General features: G+C 38.0%; 1 non-coding gene across 1 annotated transcript; it reads left to right on the forward strand.

Annotated features, from left to right (window-relative positions):
- Positions 1-5,421: 5,421 nt before the first annotated feature.
- On the forward strand, positions 5,422-5,502 carry LOC125610418. The gene has a single exon (XR_007340439.1). It is a non-coding gene; the product is annotated as a small nucleolar RNA SNORD51 (small nucleolar RNA).
- The last annotated feature ends 16,521 nt before the right edge of the window (positions 5,503-22,023 follow it).

The following is a 22,023-nucleotide window of genomic DNA, read 5'->3' on the forward strand; positions in this document are numbered from 1 at the left end:
CTCCATATTTTCTCTACTTTAGGCTCCCAGCTCTATTCATTTCCCAAAGTGGATTCTTTTGTTCTCAGCACCCTCTCTCCCCTGCTTTTTATAACGGGCTTTTCACCCCAGGCCTCTTAGATGTGGTCATATAGACAGTTGTGCTTGTCCTGAGTTTGTTTCCAGCTCCATCCAGCATCCACCCTGCTCCAGGAATTTTTGAGGCCAAAACATTTGGCTGTGGCAGTGACTCTCAGGGCATCATCGAGGTGCATCTGGATTCTGCAGTCAGCAGCCTTTGAAGCCCTCCAGTGCATCTGGTTGCAAATGTTTTTGGCTAACAAGGAGCTCAATTATCTATGCACTTTTTTTTTTCCTAATCTCTCTTTCAATCTGTTAAAAACATCCAGATTTCTGGGGTTCCATTTAGAATGGAAAACTATAACCACTTGGGAACTGTGATAGTAAAAACCTCTGCTGGCTCCCCATTGCCTGTGGAATGAATGCTAAAGCACTCTGCAGGCAATCAAGGCCCTCAGAGTCCAGCCTTACATAGATCCTTTAATCAGGGGTTCTTAATCTGGGGGTTGGGAATCCCTTGAAGTTCCAAGCAAAATTGTATACACTTTTTATTTATTCTGGATATAAAATCCAAAGCTTTCATCAGTTTCTCAAAGTATTCAAACATCAAAATCATTAATAACCCATTAATCCTAGTTCTTGAATCAAGTTCTGGGCACAGCCAACTCTCATTTTCACAGCCTTCCTTCTGAAGTTTTGTCCCTGCTGCTGTCCGGCCTCCTTTCTCCCTCCCTAACCCACATCTTCAACCTTCTTTCACTTTCTGACTTGCTGGATTATCTCTTCCTTTTCCTCTTTATCATACTACCTTGATCACTAAAGCTGATCATTAGTTCTATTTCTTGACAATAACCTAGCTTGTCATTAATGGTAATTTCCTGAAACTTTCTTCATTGGCTTCCCCACAAAAGCAGGCCCTACAACTCTAAGTCAGGTGCAAAGGGTATATTTTGGAAGTGATCCCTAGGAAGTATTCAAAAAGCAGTAGAGAAATGATTCAGGGTAGAGAAGGAAGCTGATAGAGAATCATCATCAAGAAATTAACAATATGGGTAAGAGAACCAACAGATTTATTCACATTGGTCACAGCTTGGGGAGGGGGAAGAGGAGATGGAGTTCCCTAGCACTCTGCCTGCCCAGCATGCAGGGAGAGTAGGATGTGGCGACCAGAAAATGCCCTCCGGTAAAGCTGAAGTGATAAAAGTTGGACATTGGACTGGCTTGTACCAAAAGGCAGGGCTGAAGTGATGGATGTTCCTGGGACCCAGGAATGTCTGGTATATGACCTTGACTCTCATTGATTGGGCTTATAAGGGTATTTTCTCTGACTTTTTAAAGCTCCTGTTTCTTTTTTTTTCCACATTAAACCCAAACTGGTATAGACAGAAGCACAGTGTCTAGCCTGTACTTACAATCTTGTGGGGTTCCCGCTAACTGTTCTATGAACAGATTTTTAACTTGTTACACAAGTTGTATACCCGAAAGTGCATGATCCAGTATATATGTACTGGATTGGATTATTACAAAATAATGATGGACTAATGAAAATCTCTTGGATAGTTTCAGGTCTATTCTGATAACAGCATCCATGTTAGATAAGTGCCTTACCAGTGGCTGAGGAGTTAGAGTCAGTTACCCAGGGGAGTCAGAAACAAGGTAGCCAGTGGGGAGAAACAGCACAATCCATGGTGAGTGTGTCTAGGGTTCTTTAAACAAAATAGCCGTGTAAGTGGAATAGGAAGGGAGAAAAAGATACAAACGTGAAAAATTAAGCCAAAAAATAGAACATTCTAGATTAGAACAGTGTGAAACATGAGCGGCAGAAAATAGGAAGTGTTTAAGGAATGAAGTCATGAGTGGAAAAAGCCACTCATAATATCCATTTGGCTGATGCCTAATTAAGAGACAGAAAAACACCCTAAAGAGATCCTGGTAGTCGGGATAGACATGTAGATCACCATTGCTGTCAATAATGTTTTGCCATCACCCAGGTCAATTCTCAGCCCCTGAAAACTTCTGGAGCAGGGCTGTACTCTTCATGGAAAGAGTTAATATCTTGGGTAGTCATGCCTTTTATGAATTATCTCTATCTTCTATTTCCCATGCATTTGGAGTTAACTAAAAAAAAAGTCAACCCACAGACCTACCATGCCTGTACTTGTGTGTGGTATGTGAGCCTGTGGGATTGCTATGAAAATTCAAATACAAAACAGGTGCCTAAGCAGTGGAAACAAGAGAGCGCAAAACCAAATTGATTCCAGTACCATGAAAGGGCACCCCCATCCCAACTCCACCTCAAATGCTGCCTCTCCAGCCACTATCACACTTGTTGTGGCTTCCACCCTCCTAAACACGTGCTGCCTGTCACAGAACTGCAGCTCCCACAGCAAAGGAAGGGTCCCTGCGGGCTAGCTCACAGCTTCCTTTTCACTTCTCATTTTAAAGCTGACATATCCACCCAAAGAATGGGTGCACTCTCCCATCCCAGATGGACCTCAGTCTCACCTTACCTTTTAAGATTTAAATTCTTCTACCAACCTCTATATCCGTTCTTTCTAAACTTGGTAAATGATTCACCAAAAAGCACCAAAAATATTTCACCAAAATAATTTGCTTTTTATTAAAAGGCACAAATTGAAATATAATAACTAAAAGCCATGGACTAGAACCCAAGACACTGAATTGAATAAGTAGCTCTTGATTTTACAAGGGACATAAAATAAATGGAAAACTATGTCCCCAAGAAGGTTGGTGTCTAAAATGAACTAAATGTTAAGCGTCCTCTGTATTCAAGTATTTGTAGAACTTTCTAAGAGGTCTCTCTAGCAGAATAATCAGACCTCTTATACCATGGCTCAGGGCTCCAAGAAACTAAGATGGAAAAATAAAATGAACATTTTCTGAACATAGGCGGAAGTCAACTCTGTGAGGGCAATAGACATGGTTCTTGGCTTCAAAGAGCTCACAGTCTTGTCAGAGAGATATTTAAGGACACTATCTACTAATACAATATGACTGGTCTTACCCCTTCTGGAAGTACCAGTTAAATATTTCTAAGTCAACCCCATTTATTACACGAGGACTTTCTTATCAACTTGAAGTCACTCCCTGTGATTGAGTCAAGCATTCCCAAAACTCCCTTGTTTCAAGGGGTCAGTGTTAATAACTGTTGTCCATAGAGAAAGAATAAGGAATTCATGGTCCTGTTCACTGTTGAAGTTGTTCTTACGCAGCATTCCTGCGACACTCAGCTCCTTCAGTGATGTATGATGGACTGACTATTGCAGAGTACAGCAGGGTCCTAGATACCATCATGGAGGACAGGTATACCTCTCTGCTGGGAGATCAGGCAGTCAGGTACAGGTGGCACTAAAAATATAGACTTGTTCCTTTCCTTGCAATTGGTGGTTAATGGATATAAAGCTGCCATTGGCTTGGAGTATATGGAACTGAGAAGGTAGTATGTTTGATTGTCTTCTATATTAATGTTCAAGATTCCCAGTTTGATAGAAATGTTGGGATGGAATTGCTGTAAAGATTTTATGAAGGCAAACACTGCAGAGCGTGCAGAACCAAGGGAGACAGTCACGTGTTCAGCTTTGGTCATATTGTTTTGGGGGTTCCATTAAACATAGGAGAGCAAGTATTTGAATATAAAGGCCTGGAGCACATGATTGCCTGAGGTGAAGACAAATGTTTGTATATTATCATTATCTCATTATTAATCCTACATTATAAAAAAGGTTAAATAACTTGCTCAGAGTCACACAGTGCTGGAGTCTGTCCAGCTTCTTACCTGATCACTGTATCTTTCTCTTTCAGCCTTGCTCGCTCATTCCTATGTCCCTTTGTGCCCAGAGAAGTATGTTGTTCATGAGATGCTAGGCAAATATTTTCACATATCCCAAAGACTCCGGAGGTAGATGTCTCAGACCTACTTAAAATCTGTTGGCGACTCTGGTCATTTGGAAGAATGTTTTGAAAATGTGAGCTTTCTGATGGCTGTACTCTGGGAGACAACAGACGAGGAAACATGCAGTGAGACTGCTAATTGCATTTACTGGACCACATGCCTTCCCTGGCTCTCAGAGGGATACATGTTTCCAAGAAGTATGGGGTTTGTATGAGGTCCAAGGGCACTTAGACAATGGAGAAAACAATCTTTCAAGCTGTGGTGTCTGAAGACCTAGTCCACTCTATTGCCTTATGTCTGAACAACTAGCACTTTGGGATACTCATGTTTAGTTTTCATGGATACAAATTTAAAGATTTTTTTTTTCTTAGTCTGAGTAAATAAACCCTGATTCAATGGTTTCAGTGCTCTTAATGTGAATTAGATCTGGAGTTCTGGATTTGGACACTGAAGACCAGGCTTTGATGTTGCTTCTGAACCCCAGAAGCACATGACCTTGAGCAAGTAACTCTTAATTGTAGGAGTTCTGTTTTCTTGGCTCATAACAGAGGATTACCATACCTGCCTCCTGGTGTGAGGATACAGTGAAATGGCCAGTGTGAAAACATGTGCTACATGTACATTAGAAAAATCTGGTAGGGTTTAACACTTCATGAAAACATATTTCTTCAAGTTTTAGGATCTTGAGACTTTTTCACTTATCTTCAGTTAGGGTCTTATTATCCCAAATTTTACCTGGGGATAAATAGTATTACTCCACTTCAGATAGTACCTCTGAAATGATATTTTACATCACTGTAGTTGTTTCCAATTACTTTGTGTCTCTTTCCACAATAGATACTCTTTGGGGGAAAATTTCTTTTGCTCTCATGATATGATTTGGTGGAGACCATTGGCTAAAGGGATTGGTCCCTGAGTGGGCCAGGCTTTTAACCACAGTTGTCAATCCAGGAATTTATACAGGATCCAATTGGACCAATGTCTTTTCCTGTAAATCTAAATGACTGACCCCAGGAGAGACAAATTTTCTTTACTGTCAATATGAAGGGAAGGAGAGTTAACAGGTGGAGAGAGACTTCTGATAACAACATGAGTTTCTGCACTGTAGTCCTTCAGACCCATTCAGCCTCTGCTCTTTTATAGATTCATGAATCAATAGATTCCTCTTTTGGGTCGTCTGGCTGGAGTTTTGCATTCGGCCCCTGCTCTTTTATAGATTCATGAGTCAATAGATTTTTATTTTGGGAAGTGTGGCTAGAGTTTTGCATTTTCTATTATTATTTTCTGTTTTGTATGAGCAATCATTGCATGACACACCTCCTCCAAATACAGTAGTTTAAAGTAACCCGTGTAGCTACTGTCATGATTCTGTGGGTCAGGAATTCATAGAGTGCTATGAGAATGGCTTCTAACTGCTGCATGATGAAGCCTCAGTAGATAAGACTTGAATGGTCATATGATGAATAGAATCAAATCACCATCTGTCAGATGAGTTCATGATGGATTTGCTTTTATCTTATAAGGATCATAAGGAAATAAAAAAGACTTGAACATCTGTGGTGGCTCAGATAGCTCAGATTCTGGGACTAAAACAATGGGCTGTAGTTTCCACTAGTAAGATGGCTCCTTCAAACGTGTCCCTGGTACCTGGTTTGTGATGACTCAGAGGAGGGACTCACTGGGGGCATCAGTGTGAACTTCCCCATGTAACCGAGGTTTCCCACAGCCTGCTGGCTTGGTTTCAAGAAGTGTCCTAGGAGGAAGCATTAGAGAAGTGAGCAGGCCATGAAAACCAGGTGAATCTTCATGGACATTTGTGGTCCAACTCTGAGATCCCATAGTACCAAAGAATCAAGGAGAGGAGATTCAGAACTCATCAGTTATTAAGAGAGATCTCAGAGAATTTGTGGGCATTTAAAAAAATACAAACAAGAAAAACAATTCATATATGTCTTCTTTTTGTATCCAGGCTCACCGCTGTAACACCTTATTTTAATATCTCAAAACACACCTCCTCCAGGAAGCTCTCACTGATCTTCTTTATTTTACTCAGAGCTCCTTTAGTAAAAGGCAAAAGCTTTATTTGAATGAAAGAGAAAGAATATTCATCTTAATCCTTGTTCTTTTGATGCTGATGATGGAAATTTCTAGCAGAAACTTGGACACATCTATGCATTACATAGCCATAGATGTTGTAAGCTGAAAGGAATTTGAGAAATGATCTAGTCAATGTATTGTGGATTCAGTTCAAAAGACCTTAATTAAATTTAATTCTATGACAGTCTTTATGCAATGTGCGAAGGATGCAAAGTTGAGCTAAATGCATGGAATATGCATACAAGAAATTTATAATCTAGGGAAGTATTTCTGAAAACATCATTTGAAAACTTGGGTTCCAGATAATGCTAATCATTTTATGAAAAAAAATTGTGTTACCAAATAAATTTGTGGAATCCTAGGTTCAGTAAAATGAAATAATGAAGCATATTCTTTAAAAAGTTTTTTTTGTAGTTGTAGGTGGACAGCATGTTTTTATTTTGTTTATTTTTATGTGGTGCTGAGGATCCAATGCAGTGCCTCACATGTGCAAGGCAAGCACTCTGCCACTGAGCTACAGGCCCATCTCAAAGCATGCTGAGTCATATTCCATTGTGTATATATATACCATAGTTTCTTTATCCATTCATCTATTGAAGGACATCTAGGTTGCTCCCACAGTTTAGCTATTGTGAATTGGCTGCTATAAACACTGATGTGGCTGCATCACTATAGTATGCTGATTGTAAGCCAGACTAGGCAATTTAGCAAGACCCTATCTCAAAAAGAGCTGGTGATGTAGCTCAGTGGTTCAGCACCCCTGGGTTAAATCACCAGTATTGGGGGGTAAATTTGGAGAGCCAGAGGGAATGAACTATTGAGAGTGATTTTATGTGGGAGCCAAGATCTTGGAGCATCAGAATCATGGTGGGTGAATAGTACAGGTCCCACTCCTTCACTCCTGCCTCCCAACACAGTTCTTTTGGGATTCCCTTGTTACTGTCTGCCTACGGATACTGCCACGGATACACACAGAGCCACTGTCAGCCCCGCCCTCAGAGCACACAGCCTGGAAACCTCCAGGGAGAATCTTTGTCAGGCAAGTGCAGCATTCCATACTAGCCTGGTTCCACTTTTCCCTCATCCTCAATGCATGCACAACAGAAAGCTCCAGGATGAGGATGTGGGGGAAAAGTCACACTCATACATTGCTGGTGGGACTGCAAATTAGTGCAACCAATCTGGAAAGCAGTATGGAGATTCCCTAGAAAGCTTAGAATGGACACCATTTGACCCAGACATCCCACTCCTTGGTTTATACCCAAAGGACTTTAAATCAGCATACTATAGTGATGCAGCCACCTCAATGTTTATAGCAACCTAATTCATAATAGCTAAACTGTGGGAGGGACCTAGATGCCCTTCAATAGATGAATGGATAAAGAAACTGTGGTATATATACACAATGGAATATCATTCAGCATTAAAATCATGGCATTTGTAGGTAAATGGATGGAGTTGGAGAATATCATGCTAAGTAAGCCAATCCTGAAAAACCAAAGGCTGAATGTTCTCTCTGATAAGTGGGTGCTGACTGATAATGGGGGGAGGTCATGGGAAAAATGGAGGAACTTTGATTGGGCAAAGGGGAGGGAGGGAGTGGTAGGGAGGAGGTAAGGGGGCAGGAAAGATGGTGGAATGAGATAAACATCATTACCCTAGGTACACGTATGACTGCACATGTGGTGTGACATCGTGTACAACCAGAGAAATGAGAAGTTTTGCTGCAATTGTGTACAATGAATCAAAATGCATTCTGCTGTCATATAGACCTAATTAAAATAAATAAACTAATTAATTAAAAAAAATTAAAAGCTCCAGGGAGAATCTCGAACTGGGAGTTCTGCTTTCTTCACTCTCTTGTTTCAGAGGGCAAAGCAGCTGAGGGGGATTCTAGCTTCAGATACAAATCACTCCACTAGTCACCATCTGAGCACCACAAAGACATGAAGAGGTGGGTGAAAAAACAAAAACTAAAACAACAACAACAAAAAAAAGCAAACACCCAGGCTCTGCTCTGTGCTCAGGGCATGTGGAGAAGGGAGGGAGGCTTTGATCCATTTTTCTTCTCTCATGGCTTCACTTGAGTACCTTGGTGGGGAGGGAGTTCTTATTTTTTATTAATTCTTATTTTTTTTATTAATTCTCTCTCACTCTTGCTGTTTTTGATTTGTTTGCTTGTGTTCTTTATTGCTGTTTTCTTTTAAAATTTTCCTTTGATTCCTACCCCTTTCTACCTTTTTACTTTCTACTTTTCTCATTTCTCCTCTTTTTAATTTTCATTAATTTTTCTTTCTTTTTTCCTTTTCTAAAAATGTTATTTCCATGATATTGTCAGCATTTTTACTCTATGCTGCTTTTCTCCTATCTTTATGTAAAAGTAGTTTTTTTTTTCATCTGCTTTTTTCTTTTCTTTCTTTCCTTTCATGCTGCTAGGGGTTGAGCCTGGGAGTTCAGCACTGTTGATGGGTGCTCTGCCACTGAACTGCACCCCCAGCTCAGCTGAGAGGAGTTGCTGCTTCAACTATGACCTAGTCCTGCTGAAATCTCAATAGTACTTCAACTTAAAGAAAAGTGGAAATAAAAGTTCTCAGCTGACCAGCTATTCCCACATGGCATGGCAAGCGGGGCTCTGACCTCCTGCTCCTGGACACTCACCTCCACGTCAACAGCAGAAGGAAGTAACACAACTTTTGTGGATACTGCATGTACAAAAGTCATCAGCATCAGTCACTCCTACATCCTATCAGATAGCATATTGATGACAAGACTGCAGGCAAGAGCCACAGAAGGGGAGCTCTGACTGCTGCCTGTATCTCCCTGTGAAATATCAGATCTGCATCAGTGTATAAGCAGAGTGTCAAAACTTCAGGCACTTCATAATAATTGGAACAGCCAGCACCAGAATCATTTTTAAGTAACAGAACCAGAAAAACAGTACTTGAGGACACCTCCATTACTTGCTAGGTAGAGACTTCTAATCCCATTGGGGGTAAACACAGAGGGTGCATTCCACTTATTCTACTGTCTATATTGTACCTGCTTGAATTACCTAAGGGACTTCACTCTTGCAAAGGGGAAAAAAATCGCAAAAATTTGTCCCTCAAGCTCTAACACTGTTTATGCTGTGAAAAAAACCCAGTAATCACAGCCAATCAAGCCACAGGGAGACTGCGCTACAAAAACCAAATTAAAATCAAACTCAATACTACAAAAAAAAAAAATAAATAAACCAGTACCCCAAGATACATCATCAAGAGAAGGTGCTTGCTAAGAAAGCCTTCACATTAAAATGGAATAGATATCCTTCCCATAATGTATAAATCTCAACATAGAAACCCAAGAAATAAGAAGAAGGAAATTTGTCACCTCTTAAAGTTGGTGACTCCATGCTATCAGATTCCAAAGATGTCAAAGTATATGAAATGCTAGTCAGGGAATTCATAAGAATGATTTTAAAAAGTCAAGTAAAATTTAAGAGAATACAAATAAACAGTTGAATGAAATAAGGAAGACAATACAGGATACAACTGAGCATTTCAAAAAAGAGAGGATTTTGATAACTAAACAGAAAGCTTGGAAATGAAAAGTTCAATAATCCAGGTTAAAGATTCAGTTAGAATCCTCACAAACAGACTAGATCAAGCAGAAGAAAGAATATCAGAACTTGAGGATGATCCTGCCAAAATACCATATTCAGATGGCAATAAAGAAAAAAAAAATAATGAATAGAACATACCAAATCTCTGGGACGCCAATAGGAGATCAAACATCTAGGTAATCAGTATGCCAGAGGTAGAAGAGTTATGTGCTGATAGCATAAATAACCTATTGTGTGAAATAATAGCAGAAAATTTTCCAAATATTGGGAAATATATGGACATCCAGGTACAGCAGGAATTTAGAAACTCAAATAGACATGACCAGAGAAGAACTTCTATATGACATGTTATAATTAAATTGCTAAAAGTACAGAACAAATAAAGAATATTAAAAGCTTTAGGAGAGAAGTGCCAAGTCATATCCAAAGGCAAGGAAGGCATGGAATGATGCATTTCATGGCCTGAAAGAAAATAACTGCCTACCAAGATTACTACACCCACAAAGATTACCTTTTAGAATCAAGCACAAATAAAAATATTTCAAGATAAGCATCAATTAAAGGATCCATGACACTAGGTCAGTATTATAGAAGATACTTAAGGGAATTCTACACCCAGAAGAGGAAGAATGATGCTCACAGTCATGAGGGCACAGGAAAAGATAAATCTCACTAGGAGAGGAGCTATGCAAATGAAAAATAGAAAAGAATCAAACACTGCCATCAAATGCCTAAGATAAATAAAAGAGGAATAAATGAGCATAGAATGTTCAAAGCAACAACAACAAAAAAGAATGAACAAAATGATAAGAACAATTGTATATTTTCAGTAATAGCCAAAAATGTAAATGATCTTAACTCACCCATTTAAAGCTCCAGACTGGTGTTTGTATTAAAAAGCAAGACCCAACAATAAGCTACCTGCAAGAAACTCACTTCAGTTTCGAAGGTATATACAAACTGAAAGTGAAAGGATGGAAAAAGATACTCTAAGGAAAATGGTATTTAAAAGCAAGCAGGAATATCTGTACTTACATCCAACAAAACAGACTTAAAACAAGATTAGGAGACACAAAGAAGACCACTACATATTGATTGAGGGAACAAATTTATCAAGAAGATAGTTATAAAACAAACATTACTAGACATATAGGGAGAGGTAGTCACCAATATAATAACAGTGGAATACTGCAGTACACCATTCTTACCAATAGGTAAACCATCCAGACAATAAACAACAAACAAACAAGAAAACTAACAAATTACACTGTAGATCAAATAGATTTAACAGACATCAAATGTTCCTTTCAATAGTTATAGAATATACATTCTTTTTATCAGAAAATGGAACCTATTCCTCAATAGACCATTTATTAGACCATAATGCAAGTCTTAACAAATTAAAAAAAAATTGAAATAATTTCTCTGATCATATCAGGTCAGAGTAGAATGAAACTAGAAATCAAGAGCCAAAGAAGCTACAAAAATTAAACAAATACGTGGAGACTGAACAACACACTTTTTTTCTCTACATTTTTATAGGTGCTTTGTAATTGTACATAATGGTGGAATTCATTATTACATATTAGTACATGCACAAAAGATAACAACATAATTGAACCAATATCCCTCCTCAAATTTTCCCGCTCCTTCCCTTCCTTTACCACTGTTCTCCCTTTGCTCTTCATGAGATAACCCCCAACTTTCTTATACTTTTTAATCTCTAGCTTCCACATACAAGAGACAACATACAACCTTGTTTTACTTAAAACAATGGTTCATATTCCATTCATTTTCCTGCAAATGGCATAATTTCTTTTTTCTTCATGGCTGAATAAAACTCTATTGTGTATATATATCACATTTTCTTTATCCATTCATATACCAAGGCTGGTTCCATAGTTTGGCTACTGTGAATGGTGCTGCTATAAACATAGGAGTGTGTGTATCACCATAGTATGCTGACTTTAATTCTTTAGGATAAATACTGAGGAGCAGTATAGCTGTGTCATGAGGTAGTTCCATGCCTAGTCTTCTGAGAAACCTCCATACTGATTTCCAAAGTGGTTGCACTAATTTGCAATTCCACCAACAGTGTAAAAATGTTCCCTTTTATCCACATCTTCTCCAGCATTTACTACTATTTGTATTCTTGATGACTACCATTCTGACTTATGTGAGGTGAAATCTCAGTATAGTTTTGTTTTGCATTTCCCAGAATGTTAATGATGAATTTTTTTAATAGAGTTGCTAACTGTATTTCTTCTTTTGAGAAGTGTCTGATTAATTCATTTGCCCATTTATTAATTGGCTTATTTGTTTTGTTAGTGTTAATGTTTTTGAATTCTTCATATATTTAAAATATTAATCCTCTGTAAGAATAGTAAGCAAATATTTTCTACCATTTATAGGTTCTCTTTTCACATTTTTGTTTCCTTTGCTATGCCGAAGCTTTTTTAATTTGATGCCATCCCATTTATTAACTCTTGGCATTATTTTTTGAGCTTTAGAGATTCTATTAAGAAAGTTGTGTTCTGTGACTGTATGCTTGTGTGTTGATCCTATATTTTATTTTAGGAGTTATATAGTTTTTGGTCTAATTCCTAGGGTTTTGATACATTTTGAGTTGATTTATTTTGTACAGGGTGAGAAATAAGGGTTTAGTCTCATTCTTCTCCATATGGATAAGTAGTTTTTTTTTCTCTGTACCTATTGTTAAAGAGGCTATCTTTGCTCCAGTGTATGTTTTTAGCACCTTTGTCAAGGATCAGATAAAATGTAGATTTGTGGGTTTTCTCTGTGTCTTCTATTCTGTGCCATTGATCTGTCTGTTTTTTTTCTCCATATAATTTAGTTGTCAATGGACCTTTGTTTTATTTATTTATTTATTTATTTATTTATTTATTTATTTATATGTGGTGCTGAGAATTGAACCCAGTGCCTCACACACGCCAGGCAAGCATTGTACAACTGAGCCACAATTCCAGGCCTATGTGTCTGTTTTTATGCCAGTACCATGCTGTTTTTATTACTGTATCTCTGTTGTATAACTTAAAATCAGGTATTATGATGCCTCCAGCTGTGCTTTTTGGGCTTACAATTGCTTTGGCTCTTCTGGGTCTTTTATTTTTCCAAATGAATTTAGGACTGTTTTCCTATGAACAACACATTTTTTTTTTTGAACAAAGAGTGGGTCATTGAAAAAATCAGGGAGGAAATTAAAAAATTCCTAGGATGAAATGAAAATGAAAACACAGTATACCAGAATCTGTGGGACACAATGAAAACAGTACTCAGAAGGAAGTTTATAACAGTAAGTGCTTACATAAAAAAAGAGATCTCAGATAAATAACCTAATAATGCATCTCAAAGACTTAGAAAAATAGGAATCAATCCCCAAATCAGTAGGAGGAGATAAATAACAATGATTAGAATAGAAATAAATAAAATGGAAAAGAAAAGAACCATGGAAAAGATCAATAAAATACAATTGGTTCTTTGAAAGGTTGAGCAAGCTTGCAAACCTTTAGCTAAACTAACCAAAAGAAAGAGACATAAGATTTAAATATATAAAATTAAAGCTGAGACAGGAGATGCCACCATGGGTAGACTGAAATTCAAAGGGTCATTTAGAAAAACAACATGTAAATAAATTGGAAGATCTAGATGAAATAGACAAATTTCTGGATATGTGTCAGTCTATCAACCAACAAAAGCCTAGGATTAGATGAATTCACTATTGAATTTTAGCAATCTTTTAAAGAAGAAGTAACACCAATACTCCTCAAATCATTCCATAAAATAGAAAGGGAAGGAACTCATTCTATAAAGCCAGTATTACCCAAACATGATAGGGACACAACAAAACCCAGAAAACTATAGACTGATATTCCTGATGAACATAGATACAAACATCCTGAACCAAATACTTTCAAACTGAATTAAATAGCACATTAAAAATATCATATACTATGACTGTTTCATTCCAGAGATGCAAGGATGGTTCAACATACACAAATTAATAAATATAACACAGCACAAAAATAGAGTCAAAGATAAAAATCAGATGATCATCTCAATAGATGCAGAAAAACCTTCCATAAAATTTAACAATGCTTCATAATCAAAGCACAGAATAAATGAGATATAGAAATATTATACCTCAACATTATAAAGATTATATTTGATAAAGCCATGGCTAATATCCTAATGAATGGGGAAAATCTGAAAGTATTTCCTCTAAGATCAGGAACAAGACAAGGACACTTAGTCTCACCACTTTTATTTGATATAGTACTGGAAATTTTAACCTGAGAAATTAAGCACGAGAAAGAAAGAAATAGAGAAAAAAGAGGGAAATAAAATTATTTGAGGATCAGTCTACACTTAGACAATCCTAGCAAGTCTACTAAAAGATTCTTAGAACTAATAAACAAATTCAGTAAAATAGCAGGATATAAAATCTCAACATACAAAAATCAATAACTTTTCTATACACTAGTAATGAATTTACTGAGAAAGAAATTGGGAAAGCAAGTTCATTCACAATAGCCTCAACAAAACAAAAAAGGAAACAACTACAAAACCAAACAAATAACAGCAACAAAACACCAGCAATAAATACCTCCACAATGAAAACTGTAAAAAAACGAAGAAAGAAATTGAAGACCCTAGAAGGCACAATGATCTTCCCTGTTCATTGATTGGGATAATTAGTAGCATTAAAATGGCTATACTACCCAAAAATGATCTACAAATTAATACAATCTCTATTAAAACACTAATGACTTTCTTCACAGAAATAGAAAAAAAAACAACTCTAAAATTCTTATAAAATAAAGCATAGCTCTGAGTAGCCAAAGAAATCCTGAGCAAAACAGCAATGCTGGAGCATCACAATTTCCAATTTCAAAACATACAACAAAGCCATAGTAATGAAAAGAGCATGGTATTGGCATAAAAATAGGCATGTATGCTGATGAAACAGAATAGACATTCCAGAAATAAATTCACACATGTACACCTAATTGAGTCTCAACAAAGTTGCCAAAAACATGTATCAGAGAAAAGGCAACCTCTTCAAAAAATGGTATTAGGAAAACTGGATATCCATACATAGAAGATTGAAATTAGATCCTTATCTCTTCCCTGGCACAAAAATCAGTTCAAAAGACCTTAATGGAAGCACCTGAACTTTGAAATTACTAAAAGAAACCAATAGGGAAACACTTCAAAATATTGGCACAAGCAATGATTTCACAGATAGGATCTAGTAGCTCAGGAAACAAAAGAAAGAATGGAAAAATAGTATTACATCAAATTAAAAAGAAACTTCCACAAAGCTAAGGAAAACAATTACTAAAGTGTGCCGCAGTCTGGCTGGGCACAAATGCCGCAGTCTGGCTGGGCACACAATCACGAGCCACCACACAGCTTGCAGATTCAAACAGCAACTCTTTATTCCCGAACTCACACCAGCCGTCTACAATCACGTTCTGGGGAAATCCACGTTCTCTGCCCAAATCCACGTTCTCTCCCAAATTCACCTTCACTGGGCTTCTGTCTCCCAAAATATACTGTCTGAATCCCGTGAGAACTCAAGGGGAACTTAGGCAGCAGGATACGCCCTATTCCCAGCAGGAATAATCTTAAACCTTAAACCTGGAACCTAAACTGGGAACGCCCTAAACCCGATTATGTTAAACCGGGAACACCCTAATCCGCCCTGGTCCTTGAGCAAGGTCAACTACATTCAATGTCACTGCAAAATGTCAGCAACATGGGGTACGCTGGCAAGGAAATTGTCATACCTACTTGGTTAATGGCTCCCAGCAAAAGTGAAGAGACAACCAGTAGAATAAGACAAAATCTTTCCCTGCTGTTTATCCAACAGAGGACTAATATCCATAGCACATAAAGAATGAATAAAACAAAAAAAGAGCAAGTAATCAAAAAACCCTTACATGATTTGAACAGACTCAAAAGAAGAAATACTCAAAAGAAGAAATACAAATAGCCAATAAGTATATGAAGAATGCTCTATATCTTTAGCCTTCAGGAAAACGTAAGTCAAAAATACAATGAGATTCCATCTCATGCCTAGTCAAAATGGCTGTTATCAGAAAAACAACAACAATAACAACAACAACAACAAACAAATGCCATTGAGGAAGTGGAGAAGAAGTCTCAGTAAATTAGTGTGAGTGTAAATTTGTACAGCCACTATGGAAAATGGTATGGAGGTTATTCAAAAAACTACAAATAAAACTACCATGTTGATCCAGTTATATTCTGGGGTATATCTCTGAAGCAAATTAAATTAGCATACAAAAGAGACCCTCATGCCATGTTTCTTGCAGCCTTATTCACAATAGCTAAGGTATGGAATCAGTCTAGGTGCTTGTCAACAGATACATGGATAAACAAAATATGGTTTACATACAAAATGAAGTATTATTCAGCCACAAAGAAGAATGAAATTCTGTCTGTAAAAAATTGATGGAACTGGTAGTGGACACCATATTAAGTTAAATAACTCAGAGCCAGAAAGACAAGTATCTCATCTTTTGTTCTCATATGAAGTTAAAAAACAAAACAAAACAAAACGAAACAAAACAAAAACCAAACCAAACCAAACCAAACAAAAAAACAAAAATGATGACCCAGAAGTAGAAGAGAGACCATTAGGGCCTGGGAAGGGGACTAGGAAAGAGAGGGTGGATGGGAAGGTGGACATGATCAGTGCATGATAGACATGTATGAGAATGTTACAGTAAAACCCATTAATTTGAACAATTAGTTTGTGTTAATAATGAACTATTTTCTTCTTAAAAAGAAAAGGTATTGAGGTAAGGATGAGGGTGAGGGTGGGGTGAACTGTGCTGCATTTCTCTGACTTTGTATCTCCCTTTTTTGAAGTTTAAACTGCCCTGTTGTCGTGTGGGAAATAATTGATAGAACAGAAAGTGACATCAAGTTATTCCTCCTGTTTCACCCCTTCTATTTCTTTTCATGTTGGCCATGCCCAAAGCCTGGGCTCTACCTTAGTATATCTCTATGTGCATTCCTGGTCTTTGATGGAATGCTACTGGTTTGGAAAACTCAAAATCTAGCTTCACTTTTTTTTTTTTTTTTTGGTGAGGGGTACTAGGGATTGAACCCAGGGTCATTTTATCACTGAGTTACATTCCCAGTTATTTTTTATTTTGAGACAGGGTCTTGCTAAATTGCTGAGGCCAGGCTTGAACTTGTTATTCTGGGTCTCTGGGATTACAGGCATGCACCAACATGCTTGGCCTAACCTAACTTTTGCTAGGATCCCCTTCTGGGTACCATGCCCTGTGTCAGACACCTCACGACCAAACAGTCTGCTTCACAGGGACTGAAGTTCCAAACCAGGATGCCAGTATCCACCAGAATTTGAGAATAACCCATCCATTAGACTGAATCTTGAATGCTATCTGCTTAATGTTCCCCTGAATTAAATAGTCTCTTCTTAGCAATTGATAAGACAGCTATCTATGATTTACCAAGGAACTTCCCTAGGCCAGTTCTTAGGTTGATGTAGATTCAGTATTTAATATCAGGTTAACAATTATTAAATATTAGCAATTGTGACATCATACCTATAGCTCTTGGTCTTTATAATGTTTCTATGAGTGAAGCCTTAGCTGGGTCTAATCAAGGAATACTATCATTGTAGCAGGCCAGTGATTTCAAACCAATCATCTTGAAATCTCTAGTATTTACAGAGCCTGAGCATAGCTTGGGGGAAGCGGATAAAGGGATTCTTGTTGGTCTTGCCAGTCATTCTTCTATTTATCAGAACAAGTATGTTCTGGCCTAAGATTTCATAAAACACTGTCTAACAAAAGCCTATTGTTAACCAGACACACCTGTCCTTAGAAGGTGGTTTAGCAACTATTAATTGTTACTTAATACTGTCTTTCCCCTCACAGCCATTTTCCTTCTAGCTATACATTCTACTGGTTGTGAAAGATGTTCTAGGAATTACTTTTTTCTCCCATTTCATTTCATTTTCAATGAATTTTTTTTCCAGGATAGTACACTTTAAAAGAATAGTCAGACACTCTCACTTATTTCAACAGAGACTTACAACACCATTAAGAGAAATTTTTTAATTGCTTTTATTTTTTAAATACATGACAGCAGAGTGCATCACAAGTCTTATTACACATATAGAACACAATTTTTCATATCTCTATAATTATTAAATATTATAGAGATTTCATATCTCTATAATTATTAAATATTCTGGCTCTCTATATAAAGTATATAAAGTATGTTCACCCCAATTCATGTCTTCATACATATACTTTGGATAATGATGTCCATCACATTCCACCATCATTGCTAACCCCCTGACCCCTCCCTTCCCCTCCCATCCCGCCCTATCTAGAGTTTTTCTATTCCTCCCATGTTCCCTCTCTCTACCCCACTATGAGTCAGTCACCTTATATCAGAGAAAACATTCTCCATTTGTTTTTTTGGGATTAGCTAACTTCACTTAGCATTATCTTCTCTAACTCCATCCATTTACCTGCAAATGCCATGATTTTATTCTCTCTTATTGCTGAGTAATATTCCATTGTATATATGCCACATTTTTAATCCATTCATCTACTGAAGGGCATCTAGATTGGCTCCACAGTTTAGCTATTGTGAATTGTGCTGCTATAAACATTGATGTGACTGTGTCCCTGTAGTATGCTGTTTTTAAGTCCTTTGAGTATAGACTGAGGAGAGAGATAGCTAGGTCAAATGGTGGCTCCATTCCAAGTTTGCAGAAGAGAAATTTTGATGCATCATAAATAACTAAGTGGAAGGCCTGAGAAGTTTCATCTGTCTTTCGGATTATCATTCCTGTTTTACAGATGAAGAACTTAGAGTTCAGAAGGCTTAATGAACTTGTTAAGGGCTAAGCTGCCAGCCTGCCGTGGAGCTGGATGAGTCCCAATCCAGTTGTCTTAACCACCAGGGAGTCGGAGTCAACAGCTCTATCTGTCCTCTGGTGTAGCTTTTCTCAGTCTGGTGCTCAAGAGGTGGATCATCCTGAGCTTGAATCTGGCTCTATCACTTAATAGTTGTACAGCTTGGGTAGCAAATCACTTAACCTCTCTGTTTTAGTTTCTTCATTTGTAAAATAGAAATGTTAATGAAACTGGGCATAGTGGCTCACGCCTGTAATCCTAGCTGCTCAGAAGGCTGACAAAGGAAGATCACAAGTTCAAAGCCAAAGCCAGCCTCAGCAATTTAGTGAGGCCCTGAGCAACTTAGAATGACCCTGTCTCAAAATTAAAAATAAAAGGCACTGGGGGTGTGATTCAGTGGTTAAATGCCACTTGGTACCCCCATATAAAAAAATCAGTTATTATTAAGACAGTGTCCAGTGAATGATTTTGATTAATTTAAGGTTATTTCCTGTCAGCAGGGTTGTATAGAGAGTCAGGGGTACCCAAAGGCAGAGGGAAGGTTCTCTTCCAAAAGTCTGAAAGATAAGATGAAAGTCTGGGAAGAGAAGCTGGGGTGGTCACAGTGCCTATGGGTAAGATCAACCACACTACGGACTCCACAGCACTAGCTGTAGATGGGGGGATCTCCTGACATTTATGCACAGAGCAAGTCAACTTGGGTTCATCCACAAGTGGTGTGCAATTCAAATTTGCTTCATTTGGGATCCTCTGAGAGAAACTCCTATGTCAAGAATATAGATGGTTATATTTTTGCCTTAGATACCAGGGTCAAATTTGGTTTCTTTTAGCTTCTTTATTTATAGCATTTGGGTTAAAACAAAGTTATTAGATTGAAAAAAAGAAGACATTGTATGATAAAGGGCATATAATTTTTAGAGAAACATTATGGCAAAATGTTCAGAGGTAGTCATTCTGTGAGGTAAGTTTGCAACTCGTAGCAGGCAGGTCACATAGCCAGTCACTGGCAGAACTCAGATTTGTATCAGATTTTGTCAGAGTTGTTATCTATGTTGCATAATGTCTCCTCGGCTGTAGAGGACTTTCTCTAGTTTGCCTTTTATTCACCAAATACTCTTGGGACCTTAGGCAAATTATTTAACTATTCTAGTTTTATGTTTCAAGAGCTGTGAATGCAGAGGTTGGACTTGACTAGAGCTTAGATAGGAACTCAGCCAACTTTTTCCATGCAGCGCCAGGTAGTAAATACATTAGGCTTTTCAGGCTATGTAATTTCTGCAGCCACTAACGAGGTCATAGACAATAGTAAGCAAATGATCATGACTGTGTTCCCACAAACCTTCATTTATAAAAACAGGTAGTACACTCATTTGACCTGCTAGCTCTAGTTGCTAATCGTGGGTTTCCTTCTCTCTAAGTAAAAAAAGTTGCCCCCCGCCTTCTTTGATAAGCAGGGAAAAAAGGAAGGAAATTTATACTGATTGTGCATGTACTGCGAACTAGGCATTGTACTTAGGGCTTTGATGTTTATATCATTTCATCTCACAATTTAATGCCTATGCTACAGATAAGAAAATAGAGTTTTAGAAAGCTAAAATAGATTATCCACAATCACACGCCTGGTGGAAAGCAGAACTTCTGGACTCCAAAGTTCTCTTTCTTCTCTTATATGTGGTCCACATGCCTTCCCCTGCACCTAGAGCTGCACTTGCTTTTGATTCTATAATGGGCACATTGACAAAGAGATAGTCACAATAGCAGCCCAACTTCATTAATATGGGTATACATAGTCTCCGTAAAGATATATACATATCTACAAGTTTATCATGATTTATCTTTTTTCCCTTTTCACAGATGGGGAACATTAGGTCATAAATAAACTGGAAATTGGCAAGTCTAGGATATGAACCTTCATTTTCTAACTTTCTTTCCTGGTCAACATTGGATTAAATAATATAGGAGGACATTTTCCTCTCTCTGGAACTTTCTAAAGGCAGTTGCCAACTCAATTCCAACCAACAGAGGTAGCTGAGAGTGGATTGATGGCTTTGGAGGGACTATCAAATTCACTGCAGTGGACTCCTGTTAAAGCAATATGGACCTGTGTCCAGGAAATATCTGAAACTCTTGTGCTTTGTCAACGCCTTGGCTCTTAGGCTGACGGCCACCTGGATTCCTCTTTAAGGAATTCCCTGAAGTGAGAAAATGGCTCCTGCGATCATCTGACTCTTAGAGTGCCCAAATTTCTAGGCAGGAAGAAGACACAGTCTTTGGCTGACAATTTCCAAAATATAAATGCAGAAGCTCAAGGGAAGGAAACCTTTATTTATTTATTTTTTTATGTTAGGAATGAAAAGAGAGAATTCAGGACTATTCTCAGGTGATACCATAGGAAACTATTTAGCATTTTGCTTTTGGAGCCCCATCTTGGTCAATTTTCTGTTCTGAATTGAGGAGAGTCTTCCATTCCACTCCTTCATCTGTGACCTGGATCCCTTACATCCCTGATCTGTGAACCTTAGAAACTGGGTCAGTTTGATAAAGCAGGAAGGAGTTTATTAGAAGGCATTGGGCCTCTCAGGGCTGCAGAACCGCTGTGCGCCAGGGCTTGAGGTGGGAATGGTGTGTGAGGAAAGGGTTGTCTGAGCTCCCAGAACTGCTCGACTGTGGCAAGTTCTGACTTTTAGACCACAGACATTGAGAAGAGAGCATAGGAGAGGGAAGGGAGAGGGTATGGGGAGAGGAAAGGAAAGAAACAAGGAGGAGAGGTGAAGGATGGTGAAGGATGTCTATTTGTGTCACTGAGATCCTGTTCAGTTCTATACTTTGATGCAAATGAGCCTGAAGTACAAGTATCTATTATTTCTAATTCTTTGAGGAGAAGCAATTTTCTTCTTCAACAAGATCCATACTGGGTAGCTAACATAAATAACCAATGTCCATGATGGTTTCATGCCCCCAAACCTTAATCTTTACAAACTTTTGGTTTCTAACCAAAAAGAACTTTCCCCCTTGGTATTCTAACCCTAAGAACTCTTCTCTCTTATAATAGTGAAGCTGGTGGGTTATCCTCATATTCTAGCACCTTCTTATGAAAGAACCAGAATTTTCATCTAGGTCACAGAGCTAGGTGTTTTTGAATATGCTCTGGGGAGTCACAGAGCTTCCTAAGACTCCCACAGGAGTGAAGGCCTCACCTTCCCTTACCCTCCTTCACTCCTCCATGCACAGTAGGTACGCTTTAGAATGTTCTGCATATTGAACTTTTGTTTTTTTGAAGGAAGAATCTAAATCTAAAAATTGTTCAATAGCCATTGATACAGACAAAGCCCCTCAACATGTCTCATTCATCTTTGTAACCTACTCCTTCCACAGGACCTGACCAACAGAGGTGCTTAACA

The sequence above is a fragment of the Marmota marmota genome, unplaced genomic scaffold (assembly GCF_001458135.2).
Source record: "Marmota marmota marmota unplaced genomic scaffold, marMar, whole genome shotgun sequence".
Classification (NCBI taxonomy): Eukaryota; Metazoa; Chordata; class Mammalia; order Rodentia; family Sciuridae; genus Marmota; species Marmota marmota.